This window comes from Balaenoptera borealis (genome assembly GCF_965194805.1).
Source record: "Balaenoptera borealis genome assembly, chromosome: 21".
Taxonomy (NCBI): Eukaryota; Metazoa; Chordata; class Mammalia; order Artiodactyla; family Balaenopteridae; genus Balaenoptera; species Balaenoptera borealis.
Window position 1 is genome coordinate 15564218 of NC_138880.1, and position 25014 is coordinate 15589231.

Below are 25014 nucleotides of genomic sequence, written 5' to 3' on the forward strand. Positions count from 1 at the left end.
TACAAAAAAAAAAAAAAAATATATATATATATATATATTATATATATGTATATTAGAAAATGGAAAATTTCTCAAATGTCTGCATTGGGAGACTTGGAAGGTGGAGAAAGCCCATTTCCTGACCAAAGGTTTCTGAAGAAGGAGTCAGGCCATTTGTCTCGTAGCCTTGACCTGAGTCTCAGACTGGCCTTCCCTCCCTCCCTCCCTCCAACCAGGTGGAGCAGACAACAGGGGCCTTTGCTTTAATTCTATAGTTTTAGCTCAATCGTTAGCCCTTCCCATTACCCACATTTCTGACCTGGATGTAAGCACCCCTCCTTTGTGCCCCCACAAATGTCTGTCAGCAGCCAGAACACTACTGTCCTTATCTGATTAAGGTTGTTGACCTAAAACAAATAGACTGCCAGCTATTTCTCCAGCAAAAATGGGTTTAACTGGCATCAACAAAAGATTGCAATTCAGGGTTTATAACCATGGTGAGCCATGTGCAAGACCACATACAACAAAGGAACACTTAAAGAGGGGAAAAAGGATTTGGGAGGGCCACAGTAAACAAAGAATCCATTGGAGGAATTGAGAGTTCCAAGCAGAGTGGCTTTCATTGGCTGAGTCGTGACAGTCTCCCATTGGCTGAGCTCTTGCTAGGCAGGAAGAGGAAGTTTTTCTTCTTCTTGGTGAGCTCAGCTATCCTCTCAGGGAGTGACAGCTCCCCTGTCTGGCTCCCTGATTCTATTTTAATTGAGATTTCTTCTTATTAATTTTTACAAGGTCTAATCTCCTTACAATTTTCTTCACGGTAAAGACTCTTTGTTATCCATCTTTATATTCCTATGTTTAAAACAGTGCCTTGCATTTAGTTAGTGCTCAAAATATGTATCAAATGAATGAATAAAATAAAGTTTAAATGAAATAGTTGTAAGTGCCCGACAGTATGCTTTTTATTGCCAAGGCAGCCATTTTGAAGACATTCATCTCAAATAAACATATTGCCAGCTGCATGACACAGATATTATCAAAACATCTAGACAAGAAACCAGGCTGCCCCCACCCGTGCAGGTCCCTATTCAGGAAGCCCTGAGTAACATAGAAAACTGATCACTGGAGTGACCCCACTTCTCCCTACCCACGCCCTCATTCCAGCTCTGAGCTTTAAATTCACCAATAAAGAGTGAATTCTCAAAATGCTAGATACCCAACCTTTGGACCCTAATAAAGGCAGAGCTCCTGGTCTGCATTCCCTTCCACTGTGACCTCACTGTGTGGCTCTTGGGCATGCCATGTACCCTCCAGGACCTGTGAATAATAAATCTTGTCCTTCAAAGTTCCCTGATGGTTGTTGCTGAGGTGTGTGCTGCAATCATGATAAAAAAAAACAAGGGCTGGTCCAGCCACAACACTGCTTCGAGTTGGGGAAATGTCTAGGGGGCTGCCATAAGTAGCAGGGCCCAGGCGAGTGTCTCAGGCATTCCTAACCGATAGCATCACATTAATAGGCTGAGAACCACACAACAATCAAATAAAATGTTATCTTGTAACCTGACATAATTTAGCTACTCAGTAAAGGGTAGCTGTGATCATGATGATAAATACTATTTTACTGCCATGCATGACATTTCTCAAAAAATGTAGTTTAGCCTTATAGACCATATTTTTAAAAAAGTTATCACACTAAGAAGGCTTAAATATTCAGTTGAATTCCTCTGTTATCTCCAGAATATGCTCCTGAACATATTTCTTTTACAAAATAAATTTTGTGTTTCTTGTTATGAAAAGGTTAGGTGTTAATTATAATTATAAAGTATAGAAAAATATTACGCCTAGGATTGTCATCCAGAGATAACCATATCCATATATAAAAAATGTTTCAGCCTCTTTTTCTATGCAAGTCTTTTCTTTTTAATATAGTTGTGATTCATTCTTTGGTTCATTTAACAAATATTTATAAAACGCTTACTATCTGCCAGGATACGTATACTGTGATTATATAAATAACTTTGCATCCAACCTTTCAGTTAATAGAAAAAAACAAACATTTGCCAATATTATTAAAAACCCTGTGTAAATGTAATTATGCTTTGTTTAATTATACCTTCTTGTTGGACACTTGGGTCCTTTGCAATATTATAATGCTGCAGTAATGTTTTGGATGTTTAGGATGCTTTGTTTAGGAAAGAATCCCAGGTCTGGATTTACTGGGGGGAAAGCTGTGAACACTCTGAGATTTTCGATACAGTTACCAACTTGCTTTCCAAAATGAGGTACAAATGAACTGAATGGAGAGTCCACTGATATACAGAAATATAGAAAAAAATATAGAAACATATAGAAAACACATTTTCTATATAGGGAATATAAAAAAATATAGTTAAAAAAGTATACCTCAATTTTAAGGTTTAAGTGACAAAACAGCGAGGAGGTGGCATTCAACCAACTTCACTTTTCAAATACTTGACATTCATTTGAAGTTACCAGCTTGTCAGGAGGTTGTGCCCATGCTCGGAAAGAGCAGGAGGAGTATGGTTGAGGGGTCTCGTTCCTAACCCAGTGTCTCCTAAAAGCACAGAACCTTGGTAATTTAACCGAGATGTCTCTTTGGTATGCCTAGAAGTGCCTAAAACTATGACAAAGCTGGGACAAATATAGCTGACTCTATGCAACCAAGAGTTTCGTATAACAAGTAAAACCAAGATTTCTTTAAAGGCTTAGAATTTCTTTCTTGTTAAATATACTTATTTATTTTTAGATAAGAGGAGCTCTGGGCCAAAGCAAGCAGTGTAATAACTTCTTTGTGTTGTCTTGAAGGAAATTAGCCAGGAATTTGACTCATTTTTAGCCATGACATTCCAGGAAGTCTTTAAGCTGACTATAGGGAACTAATACTTTCTGAAAGTAATTTTGGCCAAAAGAGACACAGACTTCTGAGGCAGAAGATGTAGACACCGCACACATATTTCAATTCAATTACATTTTCTTTCCTTTCTCTCCCCTACCCTGTGTCTTCTGTCTGATGTATGATACACACCTTTAGGAAATGTAGGTGACTTCAATGATATTTCAAGATTTTCCTTACTACTAGTGAGTATACAGCTTAGAAATTTGGTTGTGAGTAAAAAGAGTATTTACCTGTCTAGCTCTTAAAGCCCTTTCCCAAGGCATTCATGTAAAGGCTGAATGTTTAGCTAACTCCTATAAATGCAAAGCTTTGTCATCTCTTCACTGGTTACAAGTATTATAAGCATGAGGTCATGATTTCAATCCTCACATGACACTGTTAATTGTATTCTGTTTCATAATCAGACTACCCCATCCTCCACTGAATTGGTGTGTGGTGTTTAAGGAGAGCGGGAGGAGACAGACCCTGGGAAGGAAGAAGCATGGAGGCAGAAGCTTCTTCTATTGATCCACTAGTGTGTGCCGTTCATTTTACAAGGAAGCCCAGATAAAAGAGTAACGGTAGATCACTCGCTACAGATTCATCACCAGCATGGGAGGAGACTGCATTAATGGTGGAGTAGCAGCATATTTATGTGTATGAAGGATAGTTCATCTCAAACTCTAATATATAAAAGCACTATTTACAAATAAAGACATATTATCATTAACCACTATCAGCGTAGGTCCCTTATTTTCTTATCTAGCTTATTCACTCATTCATTCAATAAATACTTACGAAGGGCTCACATGTGCCAAAGTTCATATGTGAAAGGTTAATTCTTTTTATTTAGAGAGGATGTGTCATATGACATAACCTTTAGCAAATCATAAAACCAACCTAAACCCTCGTAAATCATCTGAACTAGGAGTGACTATGTGACTTGCGCATGTCAATATATGGGGAGCAACTACACTGGTATAGAAGCAATCTACACGAGGTAATTGACTTCCTGGTAATAGATAAGGCCGACTAAAATCAGACAGAGTGAAAAGGAAAGAGGGCTAGGTATGGGAATGTAGAGTAACTAACATTTCAGGGACTCTGGAGGGAAAACCATTAAAGACGATTTAGATTGATGATGGAAGGGGGACCACTTTTTCTCTTTAAATCAAACCAAGATTTTGCCATCTTAGAGATGGAGGAAGGCGGGAATTCCTTAGTGGCGCAGTGGTTAAAGAATCCTCCTGCCAATGCAGGGGACTCGGTTTCGATCCCTGGTCTGGGAAGATCCCACATGCCTCAGGGCAATTAAGTCTGTGCACCACAACTGCTGAGCCTGCACTCTAGAGCCCGCAAGCCACAACTACTGAGCCCGTGTGCTGCAACTACTGAAGCCCGCTTGCTCTAGGGCCCGTGCTCCACAATAAGAGAAGCCACCGCAGCGAGAAGCCCACGCACCGCAACAAAGAGTAGCCCCCGCTCGCCACAACTAGAGAAAGCCCGCGTGCAGCAACAAAGACCCAATGCAGCCAAAAAAAAATAAAAAGAAAATGAAAAAAAAGAAAAGCTGGCTAATTAAAAAAAAAAAAATGGAGGGAGGAGCTTCTGGGAAAGAGCAGCTTAATCAAATCAGGGATTCACCTTTCCCTGGGGACTCTGTCTCTGGAAACCAGTGCCTCTTCTGCTGTCTTAGGGAGACTTTTCTCCTCCTATAGGACTTTGGTTCAGATGTGGACATCTTATGCATTAGGTCCCATAGCATGGTTGAGACAAGGCTACTATATTTCCACACGACATTTCTATTCAAGGGCAGCTTCTCTCAACCTCTCCCTCCATCTATGGTAATAAACACGGTTCCTCTCCTGTAACTCAATCCACTGCGTGTGAAGGAGGCACCTAGCCTTCCTCGTGTCACTCGGTGGGATTTGAGACTTGAAGAATCAGTGCAAGAAAATGCTAATGCTCTAGCTACTGCTGTTGCTGTAATAAAGTTCTTTGTCTCTGACCCAGGAGTCTCATATCTCATGTCAACATCCCTGATCATAGGTTAACTTGTTAGTTTGCAAGTAGAGTAAAATCTCAGACCTCTTGCAGTTCTTGACAGTTTTGTTGACATGGATGGGATGCCAACTGAGACATGGCTTTCTGGAACAGGATGAGGGCCTCCAGGGCTAAAGAATGGGATTTGAGGAAAGTCCATGGGAATCAGTAGGTAACATATTTGACTGCATTTTTTTTTTTAACTAATGCCTATTTCCAACCAGCTTTTAGTTTATTTAGTTGTTTCTTTTTCTTAAAAAACCTTTTAAATTATTTATTTATTTGGCTGTACTGGGTCTTAGTTGTGGTATACAGGCTCTTAGTTGCAGCATGTGGGATCTAGTTCCCTGACCAGGGATCGAACCCAGGCCCTTTGCATTGGGAGCGTGGAGTCTTAACAGCTGGACCACCAGGGAAGTCCCCTAGCTTCTTCTGTTCTAGATTCTTGAGTGGAATTCAGAGTTAGTCACTGTCAATGTTTTTAAATCATGAAAGCACTGACTATAGCAGTTTTTTCTCCAAACTGAAAGAGCAGCATCTGCTCACTGGGAATGGCCATGGAAGTCCCTGCAACTGGCCCAACAGGGAGGATGGAAGGAAAATGGCTGGAGTTAAATAGCTAGAGGCTGCCTGAATGTCGGTGTCTCCCTACATTCTGCTGGCTCATGGGGAAGCATCATAAACCTCCAGAAAAGTTCAAGGGATTCAAGACAAAAGGGACCATTACTTGGTTTACTGGATTTAGCTGGGGACTCTGGAAGCGTTTGTGTGCAATGGATGGGCAATGCCAGAGGTGTGGTGAGTAGGTAGGTGGGCCTGAAAGTACAACGTGGGACAGGTGAGGGTCCTGTCTTCCAGAATGAGGTTGAGCATGGAAGTTGCAGTAGGGTCTAGTTGAGGAGAATGCAGAGCAGATGCAACATGAGACCAGAAACTGTGGTGGGACCACAGACGTCATCAGCATCTGGCACATCAGGATGATGCCCCTGACCAGGTGCTTTCACCCGCCCTGCAGCGGAGACAAGGTGCCAGGACAGCAGACAGACCTCTGGAAAACTCAGGTCCCTCCTGGGAAGAGGGAAGAAGAGCGAGGAGGACAATCTTTAATATTCAACTGCCTGAGTTTAAATCTTGAATTGACGCTAATTTAAACAAAAAGTGACACAGGTACTGCTTTGAAATGGGGCTGAAGAGCTAATTTAGGTTCCATTACAGAAAAGGAGATAAAGTTACATGTTTAAACACCTGAGGTGTAAGTTTTGACCTGCTGTATAAACACGTTCTGAATCCCCATTGCCTGTTTAAGGACAATCTTTTGTTCCCTTTCCTTCTGGAAATCTCTATCTACTCGCTGCTCTGCATTAGTCATGCTTCTGTGACTCATTGCTCTGCTCAACAACAAAAAATCCTTTCCTTGACCTGTCATGCCCTTTAAGCTACATCTGCATTTCTTACCTTTCTTACCTAAGTTTCCTATAAACATTTTCACTGTCTTTACTTATTCAATTCCCATTAATTTCTTAAAGCCACTCTTATTTGGCTTCGATCGCCATTATTCTACTGCCATTGAGCTTATAAAGTTCACAAAAATTAATTGCTTCCTTTCAGGTAGCCCCCGGTCCCCATTCTCCCATCTCTCTGTGATATTTATCAATGTTGACCAAGCTCTCACTTTCCTTTTTCCCTTATAAAATTCTTTTTAATTCTACTTTAGCTTAAGTTAAAATTTTCCTGGTTCTAACTTTTTTCAGGTCTGGTTAATTTATTCCAGACACTGAAGCTCCCTTTATGGGTTTATTTATTCAAGTCGCACATTATACTGAATTGTGTCTGTTTATTTTCAAAAGGTAAAGAAACAAATTACTGTGGCGAAATCTAGTCGGTGACCCAGGTACATGGCCACCAAACTAAAGAGCTGGTGTCTGGAACTCTTTCTGTGCAGAGTGGGAAAGCACTAAATCACCCCAGCGATTTGTGCTATCTGGCAGACACAATCTGATTTATGTCGCACACATTTGCATAAATTAGTCTCACTTTCCTTATTCCTGTTTAACTCTCTCAAAAGGAAGACCTCCCAGCCTTTGGGAAGATGGGAGCCAGAAGGCTGAGCTGTGGTGACCATCTGACATTGTGGAATGTTGGCCTGTAATTAGCCATCGTAATGACCGCAGGGGGATGAACTGAGCTATTGACACAGAGAAGGCTAGACCCTTGTTTGCTCCTCAGAGAGAACATATTTTGGGGATTTCGCTCATTTTTGCAGGGATAGCACATATTTGGGGATGCTGAAAGCTTAATCAACTGTAGACCTCTGCTCTCTGATTTGGAAAGGGCATTATATATAGTGTTGTTTGTTTGCTTTTGTTTTTAACTACAGTTTATATTCAAATAGAAACAAAGGTATATGCTCTCTGAAATGACTTCAGATGATGTTTTCTTGAAATATTGCTGTTGAAACTTGAGGATGCTACATAGAAACGTGGCTTATCAAATGCAAGCACACGGGGTTAGGGGACCAAACCCCTGCAAAGTATATTTCCTTGGTGGACTCAAATACTTCTTTCTGTCCATCTCTGAGTATTTTAAAATCAGACATTCTTCCCAGGCCCTTCTGTGGTTTCCGGCAATCCCCAAATCAACTCAAGTTGTAGTGTTTTCCTTTTGATAAGTGAAAGACAAAGAACCTGTTGAAGAACTCTACTGAGAGAAAGATTTCATTTGTAGAGGATTTGATAGGATCTCAGACCTGTTCTCTCTTAGTTACTATTTCCTCTGTCTCTTTTGGTTTGGTTTTGTTATAAGAAGTAGTTGGTGGGACTTCCCTGGCAGTCCAGTGGCTAAGATTTTGCCTTCTAATGCAGAGGGTGTGGGTTCAATCCCTGGTCGGGGAGCTAGGATCCCATATGCCTTGGGGCCAAAAAACCAAAACATAAAACAGAAGCAATATTGTAATAAATTCAATAAAGACTTTAAAAATGGTCTACATCAAAAAAATAAAAACTAAAAAAAAAAAACCCCAAAAAACAAAAACAAAAAAAAGAAGTAGTTGGTGATACTATCAGTTAGTTATCACCATGGAACAAACCACACAAAATCTCATTGACCTTGAACAAGAAGTATTCATCATTGTTCTTGACTTTATGGGCCAAATGGGCAGTTCTGTGGATCTGCACTGGGCTGCCCCATAATCTGTACTCAGTGGGTAGGGTGGCAGGGGCTGGATTAGCTAGAATGGCTTCACGGGATTAGCCCGTGTGGCTGTTAGGTGCGTGTGAGCTGGGGCAATGAGGTGATGGAACCGCTTGATTCCCATGATCGGGCAGGCTAGGCTAGGCTTGTTTTCACTGTGGCTGGACAGGATTTCAAGAATGAGAGCAGGGACTTCCCTGGTGGCACAGTGGTTAAGAATCCGCCTGCCATTGCAGGGGACATGGGTTCGAGCCCTGGTCCGGGAAGATCACACACGCCACGGAGCCACTAAGCCCATGTGCCACAACTACTGAGCCTGTGCTCTAGAGCCCACGAGCCACAACTACTGAGCCCACGGGCCACAACTACTGAAGCCCATGTGCTCTAGGGCCCGTGCTCTGCAACAAGAGAAGCCACCGCAATGAGAAGCATGCGCACCACAACGAAGAGGAGCCACTGCTCACTGCAACTCGAGAGGGACCGCGTGCAGCAATGAAGACCCAACTCAGCCAAAAATAAATAAATAAATTAATTAATTAAATAAATTTATTTTTAAAAAAAAGAATGAGAGCAGAGGGACTTCCCTGGTGGTCCAGGGGGTAAGACTCTGCGCTCCCAATGCAGCGGGCCCAGGTTCGATCCCTGGTTGGGAAACTAGATACCACATGTTGCAACTAAAAGACCCTGCATGCTTCAACTAAGAGCCGGCACAGCCAAAATATAAATAAATAAATAAATAAATAAATAAATAAATAAATAAATAAATATTTAAAAAAAGAATGAGAGCAGAAATGAGGCTCAGAACTAGCCCAACACATCCTTACCTTATTCTATTGATCAAAGCCAATCAGCAGGCCAGCCCAGACTCAGGGATGGAACAAGAGCCTCCACTTTTTGATGGGAGGAGCCACTGAATCACATTGCCAAAGGAGCTGGGGTGGATATACAGAAGGGAGAAGAAATTAAGGAAAATTTTGCAATCCATGTACTACAGGGATATTTCTTATAGATTATTATTTTTAAACACTTTGCCAACAGACTTACCCAAGCACTTACACCAAAGAGTATGCTGAGATAAGGGGATAAAGAATCTGGTAACTACAAGAATCTGGTAATGTGACCAAGACAAAATCTTCACAGTGTTTCAGAATATTGCATGAATCTGACTTACATGTTAAACCAAAGGGTCTTTCTGGAAGGAAGTGAACATCACAGTGAGCCTTTTGAAAATAAGTATTGATGAAAGTTCCTTTACTTTAAATAGCTTCTCCTTTATGCAGATTAAACTTCGGTGGTTTTTCACATCAACATGGCCTGTGACCTGGGAGGTAATCTAGAGGTTATTTAGTCTAATGGTTTTCAAACCTACTCAGTTCTGTGGACCGTGGGGTTTGCATGGAGGTGTCCCAGAGGCCCCCTCCTGTTGGGAGGAGGCACAGGACAAACAGAAAGGACAGAGTTGGCATGTGAAGCCCTTGGGTGGGTCTAGGTCAGAGCTCTAGGCCCTTCACATGAATCTTCCTATTTTGTATATTGGGCTTTGATATACAATTTCATTAAAGGTAGGAGTTTCCACAGCTTTTTAAAAGGTTGGAACTCAACAAAAAACCTGACAACCCAATTAAAATACGGGCAAAGGACTTGAATAGACATTTCTCCAAAGAAAATATACAAATGGCCAATAGGCACATGAACAGATGCTCAACATCATTAATCATTAGGGAAATGCAAATCAAAACCAGAATGAGATACCACTTCACACCCATAAGGATGGCTGTTAAAAAAAAAGAAAAAAAGAAAGAAAAAAACCAGAAAATAACCACTATGGGCAAGGACAGGGAGAAACTGGTACCCAGTGTACTGTTGGTGAGAATGTAAAATGGTGCAGCCACTATGGAAAACAGTATGGAGGTTCCTCAAAAGATTAAAAATAGAATTACTATATGATCCAGCATTTCCACTCTTGGAATATAACCAAAACAGTTGAAAGGAAGAACTTGAAGAAATATTTGTATGCTTAGGCTCATAACAGCATCATTCACAATAGCTAAGAGGTGGAAGCAACCCAAAGCCTCCATCGACAGATGACTAGAGAAACAAAATATGGTCCATTCATACAATGGAATATTGTGCAGCCTTAAAAAGGAATGAAATTCTGATACATGCTACAACATGGATGAACCTGAAGACATTATGCTGAGTGAAATAAGCCAGTCACAAAGGAACAAATACTGCATGATCCTACTTATATGAGGGACTTAGAGTAGTCAGATTTATAGAGATGGAAAGTAGAATGGCGGTTGCCAAGGGCTGCAAGGGGTGGGGGAGGAATGGGAGGTTAATGTTTAATGGGTACAAAGTTTTAGTTTGGGGAGATGAAACAGTTCTGGAGATGGATAGCAGTGATGGTTGCACAACAATGTGAATATACTTAGTACCACTGAACTATACACTTGAAATGGTTAAAATGGTCAAGTTTATGTTATATATGTTTTACCATAATTTGTTTTAAAAAGGTTGGAAAGCCTCTGATCAAATCTAACCCCTCATTTTATATTTGAGAAATACTTTGCTTTTTTCACCCACCAATACAACTTGAAGATCTTTATACATCAGTCCTGCAGGTCTGCCCAGAACTGTTTGAACCACTGCTCGCTATTCTGCAATATAGATGCACCACAAGTTATTTAACCGGTTCCCCGATGATAGGCAGTGAGGTTCAGTCTTTTGCCATCCTATCTATCTTTTTACTCCTGCCACCCCTTCTGAACTGTGAGCACCTTCCAGGGGCGTAGATTGCATCTCATTCGTTGTTCTCTCTCTAGAACCCTGCACAGTGCTCCAACCTTGATAGTTTTACTGATTAAAGAAATGAATGAATGTAGGCAATATAAGGTCCAGCTAATATATATTCTGGTCCGGATTCACTATGAATGGACTCTCTGACCTTGGGCAAGTCCCATAACCTTTCCAGGCTTCAGTTTCCCTACTGGTATGAGTACGTGAAAGGAGAGGTGCTTCCAGCTCTGAAACCCCATGATCCCAGTATTAGATTGACCCAGTATCTGACCCGATTTTCAGCCTCAGGAACAGAGGAGGCAGGGAAGAGTCCTTCTCCTGCTGTTGGGTAGAGCCTCCCCTTTCCTGGGCCACCACTGACAGCTCAGCCTGTTCAAAGCCTGACCATTTTCACCTGGGAGTAGACACATCTGGCATCAATGCTTTTGGCTCTACAATAAGATGAAAATCCTTCTGTAAGGGGCATTTGCCTGGGTTAGAGACTGACAGAGCAGTTTCACACGTTAACTGCTATTTGCATAAAATGTCCCCACAATGCAGGGCACTGTGCCTTTTCTGCAAAGAAAAAAACCGGCACTAACAAAAGGCCTCACAATGTTGGGAAGATGGATGTTAACATTTCTGCCTGACTGATAATCTCTGATGTTACCCTTGGGAAGCCCCAGCTTTCAGAATGATTTATTTGTCAGGGTTTGGAGGTTTTTACTCCTATAATGGGCAGCAGAGGGAAGCTCAGTGCTTAAAGCAAACTGAGGAGGGGTTTATATGTTTTCTGGGGATTTCATTTGTTTTTGATTTCCGAAGTGAAATTTCCATTTCGAACAAAGAAGGAACAAAAAGGGACAAAGAACCAGTCGGCCAGTTTTGTTTGGTTTGTTTTTCTTTACATGACATTTTCCTTTTTTCAGTGCCAAACTCTGAAACTGAATGTTTGGCCCTCAGGGGTGAAGTAGAGGGTGAGTTTTTCTGACTTTTCCTAGGATATCTTGGGTTTTATATTTCTTTGGTGTACAGAAGCCTTGTAGAGACATTATAAGAGAATTCATGGGAAGAGATCATGCCAAGGGGCCAGAGCAAAATCTGCTTTGTAGCACACGGCAGGCGTCGTGAGTGGGAGGGATGCCAAAAGGCCAGAACCCCAGGGCTCCTTTCCAAGGGAGGACACAGGACACTGTCTATGTCCGTCCTCTGCTTTCCCTTCGCACTTGCATTTGACAATCATCTAACCTTGGTTAAGGTCCTGTGTGCTTCTCTATAATGTCCATGGGTAAAATAGCTTTCTTTCCACTTGCTTCCCCAAAATGCCCCATTATTTTGAGGAAAATATCAAAGCTAACACCTGGAATTTGAATCCAGGATTCAAATCAATACCTTTAAGAAATAATGTCAACTTGAGGTCTATCCTGGGTTCTTGGCATTGTAAATGAAAAATGTTGCCTGCCATATCAGTAAACAGAGGATGTTGCAGCCATCATGCAATCACAATACAGCCGCCCGGACGGTGGGCCTTGAGGGAACTCAGGATGGAAACAGGATGCCCACCATCAAGCCATCAGCCACTGCAGCACTCCCGCACCCAAAGGTGCACCCTGAGGAGACTCAGGATGAGAAAATACAGGATACTGGCCCCAGATAGCTGAGGTGCATATCAAAGGAATGACTTCAGTGAGCCCAGACTCTTGCATCTTCCCATACAGAACAGGGCTAAATTCCTTGACTTGAGATGTCTGGTTTTCTTTAATGAACAGTAACCTTTTGATGTTCTGACTACCTGGTTTTTGTCGCAAAAACTCCTAGATATCCCGCTCCTCCCTACCTCTTCGGAGCAGTCCCTCAGAGCTATCTGAGATGCTGTGTCCTGGGCTTGAGTCCTCAGTTTTGTCTGCCAAATAAAACATAATTCTCAACTTTTAGGTTGTACATTTTTTTTTCAGTCAATAGTATGGAGTCCTAGGTGTGTAGATGAAGGTCCACTTAACTATTCAACAGATATGTATTACAGCCAGCATTGAAATAGGTGCTCTGGGGTAGAACACATGGTTTCTTCTCTCACTGGATTAACAACGTGAGAGAAATAAGAAACATTAACAGATATCACAGATATAAGAGATATCACAAGGCTGCTTTTGATTAAGTACCAAGGGAGTGGAAGAAGTAGTAATGGATGCTAAGTGTGATGTCTAAGAAAATCTGAATTGAGGGGAATCAAAACTTCATGGTTATGTCTGTAGAGCATCCTTACCTCCATAATCTCAAAAAGGTGATGTCACCTGGTAGACAGCTCAGAGTTTGGACTTTAGTAACTCCACTGATAACAGTCCCCGACCTTGAACTTGTCTCGCACATGAAAGGTTTTCACTCCAGTAGGAAAGGAAAATGACTAAGATGACCTCCATCAGTGGGATGTAACATGTAATTCATTAATTAAAGGAAAATTCTTCAGGGAGCCTTACACATTCCTCGTGATAGCAATTGCTGCAACCTCCCTTCTGATTTACCATGGAACAGTATTTGGGGACAAGGCTTTGGCATAGAAAATAAGATTAGAATCTCTCTTGCAAGACGTGTAATTACAGGGGGATTTAAATTGACAGTGGCTGACAAGATTTCCACCTGCACGTTAGAAAATCAATGGCAAACATACTTTTCAACATCAGGCAGTTGTGATGGCTGCCCCTTAATTGACAGCCAGGGAGAAACGTGTAACTACCTGTGGTTTACCTAATATTGGCTTCTATATTTCTCTACAGGCTAATAACATGGTTTCCAACCTCCCTCTGCCTTTCCTCGGTCAACTCTCCGTAGAGGAGATTAAATTTAATTTTCTTCATTATCACTCCATCCTGACGGGGAATTCAAATGCATCACTTTGAGATCTAAAAAAAAGTCTCGACTCAAGAGTAGATAAATGAAAGAAGACGTAAAATATGGTTCATAAAATTGTTCCCCTGTAATAGTTAAGTCTCTCTGCTAATTAGAGAGGAATGTGCTTTTACAGTTTCTTCCGACATACTTTAAAAAGAATTAGAAAGACTTGTACTCAGAAAACTATAGAACACTGATGAAAGAAATCAAAGATGACATAAACTGTTCTTGGATAGGAAGAATCAATATTGTGAAAATGACTATACTGTCCAAAGCAATCTACAGATTCAATGTAATCCCTATCAAACTACCAATGGCATTCTTCACAGAATTAGAACAAAAAAATCTTACAATTCATATGGAAACACAAAAGACCCCGAATAGACAAAGCAATCTTGAGAAAGAAAAACGGAGTTGGAGGAATCAGGCTTCCCGACTTCAAACTGTACCAAAAAGCTACAGTAATCAAGACAGTATGGTACTGGCACAAAAACAGAAATAGAGATCAATGGTACAGGATAGAATACTCAGAGATAAACCCACACACATACGGGCACCTAATTTACGACAAAGGAGGCAAGAACATACAATGGAGAAAAGACAGCCTCTTCATTAAGTGGTGCTAGGAAAACTGGACAGCTACATGTAAAAGAATGAAATTAGAACACTAACACCATACCCCAAAATAAACTCAAAATGGATTAAAGACTTAAATTTAAGACCAGATACTATAAAACTTTTAGAGGAAAACATAGGAAAAACACTCTTTGACATAAACCACAGTAAGATCTTTTTTGACCCACCTCCTAGAGTAACAGAAATAAAAACAAAAATAAACAAATGGGACTTAATTAAACTTAAAAGCTTTTGCACAGCAAAGGAAACCATAAACAAGACAAAAAGACAACCCTCAGAATGGGAGAAAATATTTGCAAATGAAACAACAGACAAAGGATTAATCTCCAAAATATACAAATAGCTCATGGAGCTCAATATCAAAAAAACAAACAATCCAGTTAAAAAATGGGCAGAAGACCTAAACAGACATTTCACCAAGGAAGACATACAGATGGCCAAGAGACACATGAAAAGATGCTCAACATCACTAATTATTAAAGAAATGCAAATCAAAACTACAATGAGGTATCACCTCACACCGGTCAGAATGGCCATTATCAAAAAAATCTAGAAACAATAAATGCTGGAGAGGGTGTGGTGAAAAGGGAACCCTCCTACACTGTTGGTGGGAATGTAAATTGATACAACCACTATAGAAAACAGTATGAAGGTTCCTTAAAAAACTAAAAATAGAACTACCATATGACCCAGCAATCCCACTACTGGGCATATACCCTGAGAAAACCATAATTCAAAAAGAGATATGCACCACAATGTTCATTGTAGCACTATTTACAATAGCCAGGACATGGAACCAACCTAAATGTCCATCAACAGATGAATGGATAAAGAAGATGTGGCACATATGTACAATGGAATATTACTCAGCCATAAAAAGAAACGAAATTGAGTTATTTGTAGTGAGGTAGATGGACATACAGTCTGTCATACAGAGTGAAGTAAGTCAGAAAAAGAAAAACAAATACCGTATGCATATATATGGAATCTAAAAAAAAAAAAAAAGTGGTACTGATGAACTAGATGCAGGGCAGGAATAAAGAGGTAGACATAGAGAATGGAGTTGATGACATGGGGTGGGAGGGTGAAGCTGGGGCGAAGTGTGAGTAGCATCGACATATATACACTACTGAATGTAAAATAGATAGCCAATGGGAAGCAGCAGCATAGCACAGGGAGATCAGCTTGGTGCTTTGCGATGACCTAGAGGGGTGGGATAGGGAGGGTGGGATAGGGAGGGTGGGAGAGAGGCTCAAGACGGAGGGGATATGGGGGCATGTGTATGCATATGGCTGATTTGCTTTGTTGTGCAACAGAAACTAACACGGTATTGTGAAGCAATTATACTCCAATAAAGACGTAAAATAAAAATTAATAGCAGGGTTCAGTCACATGTGTGTCTGTGTGTGTGTGTTTACTGAGGTGGGCGGGGGGAACTCCTAAATAAAAACAAAAATTTAAAATTGGCCTTACAATTTTTTACAAGTGTTTTCTAGTCGCCCAGTTGGTTTGTAGAATAAAACTCATGACACTAGTTTGTTCTTTGGTTGGACACTATGAAATCACCATTTTGTGGGGCAAAAACTACTGAATATTGGCAATTTCATAAGTGTCAACCTAATAAGTCAGCTAAAAGCCTGGTGACTGCATGTGCAGTGTGATTTCAGGAGTTCTACAAAGGACCTATAACCTTAAAATTAGATCAAGCTTCCTGTTTCATGAGTAAATAAGTTAATAATTATATAATAATAAGTAGTAAACAATACACATCGTAATTTGAAATAAAGTACAAATGAGCAACATCAGAGTCTTTCCTTTGAGCTAAAAGAGACCAGCAAGCAGCAGAACCCACGTGCCTAAAATGGGGCATGGAAAGGAGTGGGCTGTCCTCTAGAGTCTCTGTAACAACTTTACCAACCTTCTGGTGCTACCCTTTCTGGAAGGTCATCTTTCCAGTTTCAGTCAGTGTATTGGCTGAGGAGGGGTGTTCTCAGATCCATGCAGATCCACTGGATCCTCACGAATCTCTGCTGTGGGGAGGCTGGATTATTCCTCATCCAAACTCATAGCCACTAAGGTATGACTGGTCCTGCTGTGTGGCCTTTTGGGTTGAGATTGAGAGACTGAACATACAAAGGGACAATGACCAGGCTGTAGGTAAAACTAGGCTCTGACCCACCACCTGCAGCAACTGCCCAGGAAATCACCTCCTTATCTACCATAACGAGCCCAGGAAGCCAGCCTGCTATAAGTGAGATGTACAGAAGTTCCGATTGCTATCTCTAGTGACAATCCAGGAACCCAAACAATAACTTCCATAATAATCAGCCCCAAATGGACAGAACTTGGGTGATAACTGACAGCTTCCCTATCTGTCTCTGCTTCCAACTTAGGACCAACCAGAGAAAGCCAAACATCCACCGTTAGCCAATCACATTGGATGTCCTACTAGTTAGCCTGCCTACAGCTTCCTCACGCCAGCAGCCTCCAACCAGGGCACACCTGAAGCTTTCCCTTTTTTCCATTATAAAACTTCCCCATTCCTCTGCCTTAATGTGCCAAAACACAGAGTGGGTGTACCACTCAAGGTTCATGGTTGCAAATAAGAGAAACCAACTCTGGTCCACTTAAGCAGAAAGGGAATTGACTACATGCATTCATTCATGTGGGAGTGACCTTACCCAGAAAACAGGTGAATGTTGTTTTTGGCAGAGCAAACAAAAACTTAGATAATACAGTGGTCTGTAGTCCTCCAAAGGGCCATTGTATTCAAACAGATATACTGAATATTATCTATGGTAGTAACATTTCATGGCCAAAGGGGTGGGAGAGGGGGTGGGGGCAGGGAGATGATCAGGAAACAAAAGTCTAAAAAGGTACCGTAGAGGTGCAGTGGGGGGTTGGGATGTGAAAAGTTTATAAGAAGGAAGCAGGCAACTCTTAGAAGCTATGTGTCTATACACAGGCCAGATCCCCAGGTCAGAGGAGAGGACAGCTGGCAGCCAGAAGCTCAGCAAAGCCAAACTACAGAAAGAGACTGGTTAAGATGGGCCATTACTGCTGCTGGTCACGGGATGCCCGCACACTGGGGCAGGAAACAAATTCCTGTTGCTTTGTTTCACTTGCTCCAACCTCAGAATCCTAGGCTCTCTGGTCCTCCCAAGACTCATCCATCAGTAGATCTCCCACGGATATTCAGATGGCAGGCAGGCAGGCAAAAATGACGGTGCCCACATGTAGGACACTGTCATTGCTGTGATTTCAGGCTATGCTTGAGCCCCAGGACGGCACTAGCTTTTGAAGCTGCTTGTTTAATGTTGCATGCTCTTTGATTTGGGTTCCCATCGGTCCTAGCTCACTGTTGCTCTGGCTAGTGTTTGCCCATCAGGCAAGTGTATTTTTTATCTTCTGATCTTTGACTTATCCTTCTGGGGCAAGGGGAGAGGCCACTCATTCCTTTTATGCTTTCTCTTTCCCTCCAGGGGCATGGAGGGAAAGAGAATCCTGGAATCCTAAGCCCTTTCTATCCTGGAATCCTAAGCCCTTTCTAACTTCTGACCAGTCTGTGGAATTTTCTTAACTCATTCATTTGTACTCAACTTTCTTATTATTCACAGGGCTTCCCTTCATCAGCTGTGCCCAGGTTCCCTACTGGGGAAGACTATGATTTTTTTTGCATAATTAGTGCAATCATTTATTTTGTGCAATGCTTTACTGTTTAGAATTTCACATACATTCTCTTATATAACAGTAACAACACTGTGATGAGACCCTTATTACGATATCTATTTTCTAACAGGATATGCATACACAGGAAGTGTATACTATCCGGATTTAAATATTTAAAAGGAGAGAGCTAGGAAAAACCCAATCTTATTGCACATTCTGTGCCTAATCAAGATCCTCTCTGATTTCAGCCCCACAGATAATTGGGTATCTCTCTCTTTCCTCAGTAGAATGTTCTATAGCTGCAGAGATACTCCAGACATTTCTCCCCTCTGTCTTCAACGCGGTTTATATTTGTAAAATCTCGCAGCAGAAACGCCACCGTCCCCACAGTCACATCAATCTCTGCTCTTTCTGTGTGCTACCACTGAACTGTACACAGGCTGGCTTGCTTAGTGTATGCCTGGTACTGGGCTAAGTGGCTTTAAATGGAAGATTTCATTGAGTCTGCACGACTCTGATGTAGGTACCACGCTCATCCAGATTTTACAGATGTGGAAACTGAGGATGTAAATAACTTAAGATCATACAGCTAAGAAAGTGGCAGGGCTGGAATTCAAATATCCATCTCTAAACAGGAAAGTTAAGAGAATAATCCTAAGAATTCTTATCAGGAGAAATGTTTTCCCCTTTTTTCTTTTCTTCTTTCTTTTCTTTTTACTATATCTACTTGAAAAGATGGATGTTAGCTGAACCTATTGTGGTCATCATTTCACAATATATGTAAATCATGCTGTATGCCTTAAACTTATACAGTGATGTGTGTCAATTATTTCTCAATAAAACTGGAAGCCCCCCCTCCACACACACAAATATCTACCTGTCTGACTCTTGCGCCTGAGTTCTTCATCTCTATATGCCGCTGCCTTTTTGTCCATAAGCTGGCTTCCCCCAAAGGCTGCTAGACTCTTGAGGACAAGTGCCATGACTTCTACATTTTGCACCTAAGACTAGTGCCTGGAATATAAGGGGCCCTCAATAGATACTTGTTGAATGAATGGATGGATGAATGAATGAGTATGCTCTGGGGCATTTTCGAAAATGTAATTTTCAGGTATCAAGTGAATACCATTGCTTGAGATGCCCAATGGGCTGAACAGTATGTTGGCTCAGAACTGTGAACTCTCCTCTAGTTTCCTGAGAGATGAGGTTGTTTTCGGCAGCCTGGGTGTGGTCATTTCCCAACCAATGTCTTGTTTTTCTTCCTGTTGAGTGAGAACAGATATACTAGCCACCTGTATCATGAGGACATTATGAAAAAAACTGGGGGAATCCTAGGAATAAAAAGTTTTAAACAAACTAAAGGTATTTAAAATATGTATCACATGTGGATTGACTTGTAGAAAAGGAGTTTTCTTTTTTCTTTCTCTTTTTTTTTTTTTTTTTTTGCAAGCAGTCATAATCATAATAATTGGGGAATCATTAGATACTTGAAAATATGGATGAAAAACTGTGATGACTATCATGTTTTATATTTCTTTAAACTCTTCCTCATCTCAATTTTGCTTTTAAAATAACATGGTTTCAGTTGTTTTAGCCAACTTTGGAGAAAAAAAGGCTTTTCTCTTTTTCATGGTTCTTCTATTTGAAATCCCTGTCTCACAGTGCTGTCAGCTCCCTGGGTACCTGTAAAGGTTGTAATTATTTAATTACCTGGATAATTAGTTGGATTTTTGTCTTAACCTGTTTGCACCTTCTTGAAGAAAACAATCATTCATTTCTTCCAAAATGGTTCAAAGAATAGGTCTGTAAGGTACAGAAATGAAAGGTAAAACTCTGAATGAATTTATGATATAATTCCAACTCAGAGAAATCAAGGAAAAACTTAATCCTCTAGGTTCCCTACAGATTTTCCTCCACTGGTGTTTGACCTCTTAGTTTCCAGAAATGGTGTCTTCTATGTGAAAACAAGCTTCTGAGAGAATTATTTCCAGCCAATTCTCAGGTTAATATTGAAGGCAAAGAAAATGCCCGGACTTAAACATGTTGGCAGCATAGCTTGGAACCAGATTTCTGAGGCTCTTCCCCAACTTTTACAGCTTCCTAGTGAGTGGTTCTCAGCTGCATCTGAATCACCCGGGGATCTTTAAATTTTCTGACCCCCAGCCCCCCGCCGAGATTCTGATTTAGTTTTACTAATGTGTGATGTGGGAATCAAATTTTTAAAAAGCTTCTCAGGGGATTATAGTGTAGAGCCAAGATAGGGAGTCTCTATACAGGAATTTCATGATAACAGAACAATTTGCCAATGAAGAAACAAAGGGGTGGGAGTTGTCACTGACTGTCACTGACCGTCACTATAGAAAAGCAACATATGAAACGAGAATCAAGTGGAGTGTCTGTCCCAACCCACCTCATGCTGGTCGCCCAGGTCCCACCACTTCAAGTCTGGCCTGGGCCAGCAGCAACAGCATCACCCGGAAGTCTGCTAGAAACGCAAAACCTCCACCCCCATCCCGGATCTATCGAAGCAGAGTCTGCATTTCATCAAGATCCCCAAGTGATTCATCCGCACCTTGAAGTTTGAGAAGCCTGACCTAGATAGCCATGGGGGGGAACAGAACAACGACCGTGGAGAAACATCTATTGGGGTCATACAAAGGCCAAGTGAGGCTCTTGTCCAGCTGGCACATCTTCATAATGACTCTTGATTCCCAATATTCTCCCAGAAAGTCTCCTGACCCCAGGGAACTTTCCATGAATGGTGCTTTTCCTGCCACCCATCTTACTTTTCCTTAAAATGGTGGTTGCAACATGTTTGCTGGTGGTGATGGTGGTTGGTTCGATTAGGCTCACCCTCACCATACCTGATTTCTAACTGTGTATTATATATATTTATATAACTATTCTCTACCACCTTGACACTGGAACTGGCAATTTTAGAACAAACAGGGTAGACTCATCATAAGCAATGCATTTTTTTCAAGAGGGAGGACACATAGGAAAAAAATGAATTCCCAAAGTGATGGGAGGTATTTATGAATCACACCTCCAGAGGAAATGGCTAACATGAAAAAGGGGTAAAATGTGCAACTTTTACCCTGGTAAACGTTAATAGTCCATGAATTGTTACAAAAGAAATTGGTACTTCTAAAGAAATTATAAAACCTGTAAAGAAATTTAGAAATAACATATGCCCACCCTGTACTTCATTTTACATCAACATTGATTCTAAAATACACCATAAATTCAAAAGTGGGGTGGGGCAGAAGAGAAAAACTCTAAATCACATGTAGAAATTGATTAAAGGCCAAATTGATTAAAGGCAGTATAGATTAAGGCAAACTGATTTATAAAATGCTAACTTTTTTAAAAGTATGCTTTAGAATTAAGTACCAAGTAAGCTTTAAATGTGATGGATCACTGCTTAACTTATATCTGTTTTTCTTTACTAGGACGCAGTAGAAAGCTCACTCAGAATCATTTTAATAGGGTCAAAATCTTTTGGAAACTTTTTTTTCCAACTATTGCTTTGTTTATATTGACTTTGACTTCAGTATTAGGGGGCTTTAGAGTGGTTCTAGAATAAAAGCCTGTGACCCTCAACTTCAAGTGAGATGGTATGACTTGAGGCAAATGGTATGTGACACTTTGGGATGGAGGGAGGGACTCTATTCACAGGCTGTAACTGTCCTGTCTTCACTTTAAAAAATTAATAGCTAATATTTATTGAGCCCTTATCATGTGCCAGCACAAGCATCTTCCTATTTAATCTTCACAGTAAACTAATGAGTTAGGTTCTATTATTTTTTTCACATTACAGCTGAATAAATGAGGCTCAGAGAGTTTAATTAAATCACCCAAATATGTTTTACAAGGCCACAAGTGAAAACAAATACATAAACAAAAACCAGTCCTTTTTTTCCCAACTATCCTGTCAGTCTTGGTCATGTTCACGTGTACCTTGAATTCGCTAGCCAGTATTGACAGTTTCTGAAGACAATCAAGATTCATTCCACTTTCCTAAACTAGGCAATGTCTATCTTTTCATAGCACTAGGTACTCTAAAGTAATGCTAATTAAAATTAAGCCAGAGGGCTTCCCCGGTAGCGCAGTGGTTAAGAATCCGCCTGCCAATGCAGGGGACACGGGTTCGATCCCTGACCCGGGAAGATCCCACATGCCGCGGAGCAACTAAGCCTGTGTGCCACAAACTTAGCCTGCGCACTAGAGCCCACGTGCCACAACTACTGAGCCCGCATGTCACAACTACTGAAGCCCACATGCCTAGAGACCATTTTCCACAATAAGAGAAGCCACTGCGATGAGAAGCCCACGCACCACAACAAAGAGTAGCCCCCACTCACCACAACTAGAGAAAAGCCTGCACGCAGCAACAAAGATCCAACACAGCCAAAAAAAAAAAAAAAAATTAAGCCAGAAGTTCCAGCTTCAATAATGATAATGTGTCTTATTTCATAATTAAACTTAGGATGCAAACATTTGGACAATTAACTCTTCCCAAGTGTAAAATAGCAACTATTTTAAAACACTAATTTCTACACAGTTGGTCTTACTTTCCCCAGGATGTGGTACACATGTCGGAGGGCCCTGCATCAAGCCTAACTTTTGAGAAGATACATTTGACTTAGATTTCTAAAGACTGATTTTTTCCCCTCAACTCACAGGTCAGTTGACAAGGAAACAGTTAAATCATTTATAGTTTAACACTAAATTACCCTCGTTATATTAAGAGAATAAAGTGATGGCATCAGCTTGTGTAGATAAAAGAGAGGATATATTGGGACTAAATTCTTGTGGACATCGTCCGGCCACAGTGTTGAAAGGAAGGAGTAGATCACGTATCTGATTGACCCACACGGAGGCAGAACGGAGTCTGATCCCCTAGGGAACATGATAAACCAGGACCAAGCCACGTAAGTGCTAAACTTGGCTTCTCACCTAAGAATAATAGCATTGTGGTGATGAAGGCTGATGAAATAATTCAACATAATAGAAGCACATATTAATCAGATATTTTCGTAGAGATCCCAGGATTTCTGCCTTGAAGCCAAAATGATCACGTTAGAGTGATTTCCCCCATGCTTTGTTTGTTTATGGCTTATTTACTTAAACAAATAAATTAACTTTAGTAATTAACTTTAGGAAACTTCCAGTTTCCTTAGGAAATCACTAGAAACCTCATCTCCTCTAAAAAGCAAGCCCAGAGATTCAGATTTTATAGCAAAATTTATTTTTAAACCTTAGAGATTGACATTATTATCTATATTCTGAGCTGAGTCTAAAATTGTCAAGGAATGAGATTAAATATGGCTACTAAATATAAAGTAACAGAACCATTGAACACACTTCGTTCACGGACTTGAGATCACAAATAAGGCAGAACGGGCGGATACTCATTTTCCGCCTTGTTCTGTTTCCTTTTTTTGATGGTATTCAATTAGCTGAGCAGTTCTATTAATAGAGGAAAGTGGCACCATTTTAGGAAATACAATAGAAATGAACATAGGAACAATAGGGGACAGGTGCCAGATGGGGACACACAGGCAGTCCTGTGCGTCTTCCATCAAGTATTCATGAAGGTCTGGGATCCCAAGGACACATCTAACAGTAACAGTCACATGGTTCAGAGCTAACGAGGAGATGTCCTGGAGGAATGATTGTCTACAAGAAACTGCCAACGCCTAAGTATAAATTAAATATAATCCCGACCAAGCAAGCGTTCCCTGTCATTAATCATTGTGCAACGTCATACCCATGACCTCCGGGCTGCATTAAACTCCAGGAAACATTCCTGGCTCTGTTCTAAAGGCCTTGTGTCTGGGCCAGGAGGCTGTGGGAAATAATCAGATTCTGCCCAGAGGACTCGAGCAGGTCTGCTATTCCCCCACCGTGGCCCCTTCAAGCCCCAGGAAGTGAGACATTTCCATGAGTTCTGGATCTGAAGATGCCTAAGTCATTTGACTGGTTTGCCATGCCGTCTCTGTGTTCTCAGTTTACAAGGAGTGCACGAACACTGCAGAGAGAATTTCCTGTGAAAATGAGACTCAGGCATGCTGCTTGAAGAACCAGAGTCTGAAGAACCCCAAAATACCATGTAGAAATCATAATATTGGCTGCTTCTGGAATAGTATTCCACCCACAGCTTTAGCTTACAACGCGTTTGCAGATCATTATCGGAGACCTTCAAGAATCCATAATCACACGTTGCGGCACGATCATAACATTTACATCAGGGAAAAAATGGTGCCAAAGTCCCAGCCCAGGAGTCTTCTCTCTCAAGCTCACTGAGTGACTTCATGTTCTCTTTTCTTTTAATTAAGCAAAAACAGACTCACAGATACAGAGAACAAACCAATGGTTACCAGTGGGGGAAGGAGTGGGGGGAGGGGAAAAATAGGTGAAGGGGCTCAAGAGGTACAAATTACTAGGTATAAAATAAATAGGCTACAAGGATGTAATGTACAGCACAGGGAATATAGTCAATATTTTATAACAACTTTGTATGGAGTATAATCTATAAAAATATTCAACTACGATGTTGTACACCTAAAACTAATATAATATTATAAGTCAACTATACTTCAATTAAAAAATAAAAACTAAGGTTATTCTCCAGTCAGAGCTGTTGCTTGGGTTCCTACTTCACCATGCTTCTGGCTCTGAGTTTTCACATAATGACATTGTCCACCAATATAAAACTGAATCAGCCATGACTTGAACTCAAGACCTGAATTCTGGTTCTCACCTCAGGCTCTGATTAGCATTCCACTTGGCACCTGGCTAGTTGTCCTGACCCCTGGCACACAATATTATTTTCATGTGCTCTGTTCTTAGGCTGGCTTTGATGTTTGGCTGCTGCCACACTTGATAGTGACCTAGGGCAGGTTTTCACTGAGTTCCACTCTATAGCTGGTGCCGGA

The 25014-nt window shown here is 41.0% G+C and overlaps 1 long non-coding RNA gene across 7 annotated transcripts in view; it reads right to left on the reverse strand.

Annotated features, from left to right (window-relative positions):
* Positions 1-25014, reverse strand: part of LOC309619669 — a 203674-nt gene that overhangs the window by 19815 nt on the left and 158845 nt on the right. For all 7 annotated transcript variants that reach the window (XR_014239129.1, XR_014239130.1, XR_014239131.1 and 4 more), the window contains one exon: positions 8929-9036. This is a non-coding gene — a long non-coding RNA (uncharacterized lncRNA). The remainder of the gene's footprint in view (positions 1-8928; positions 9037-25014) is intronic.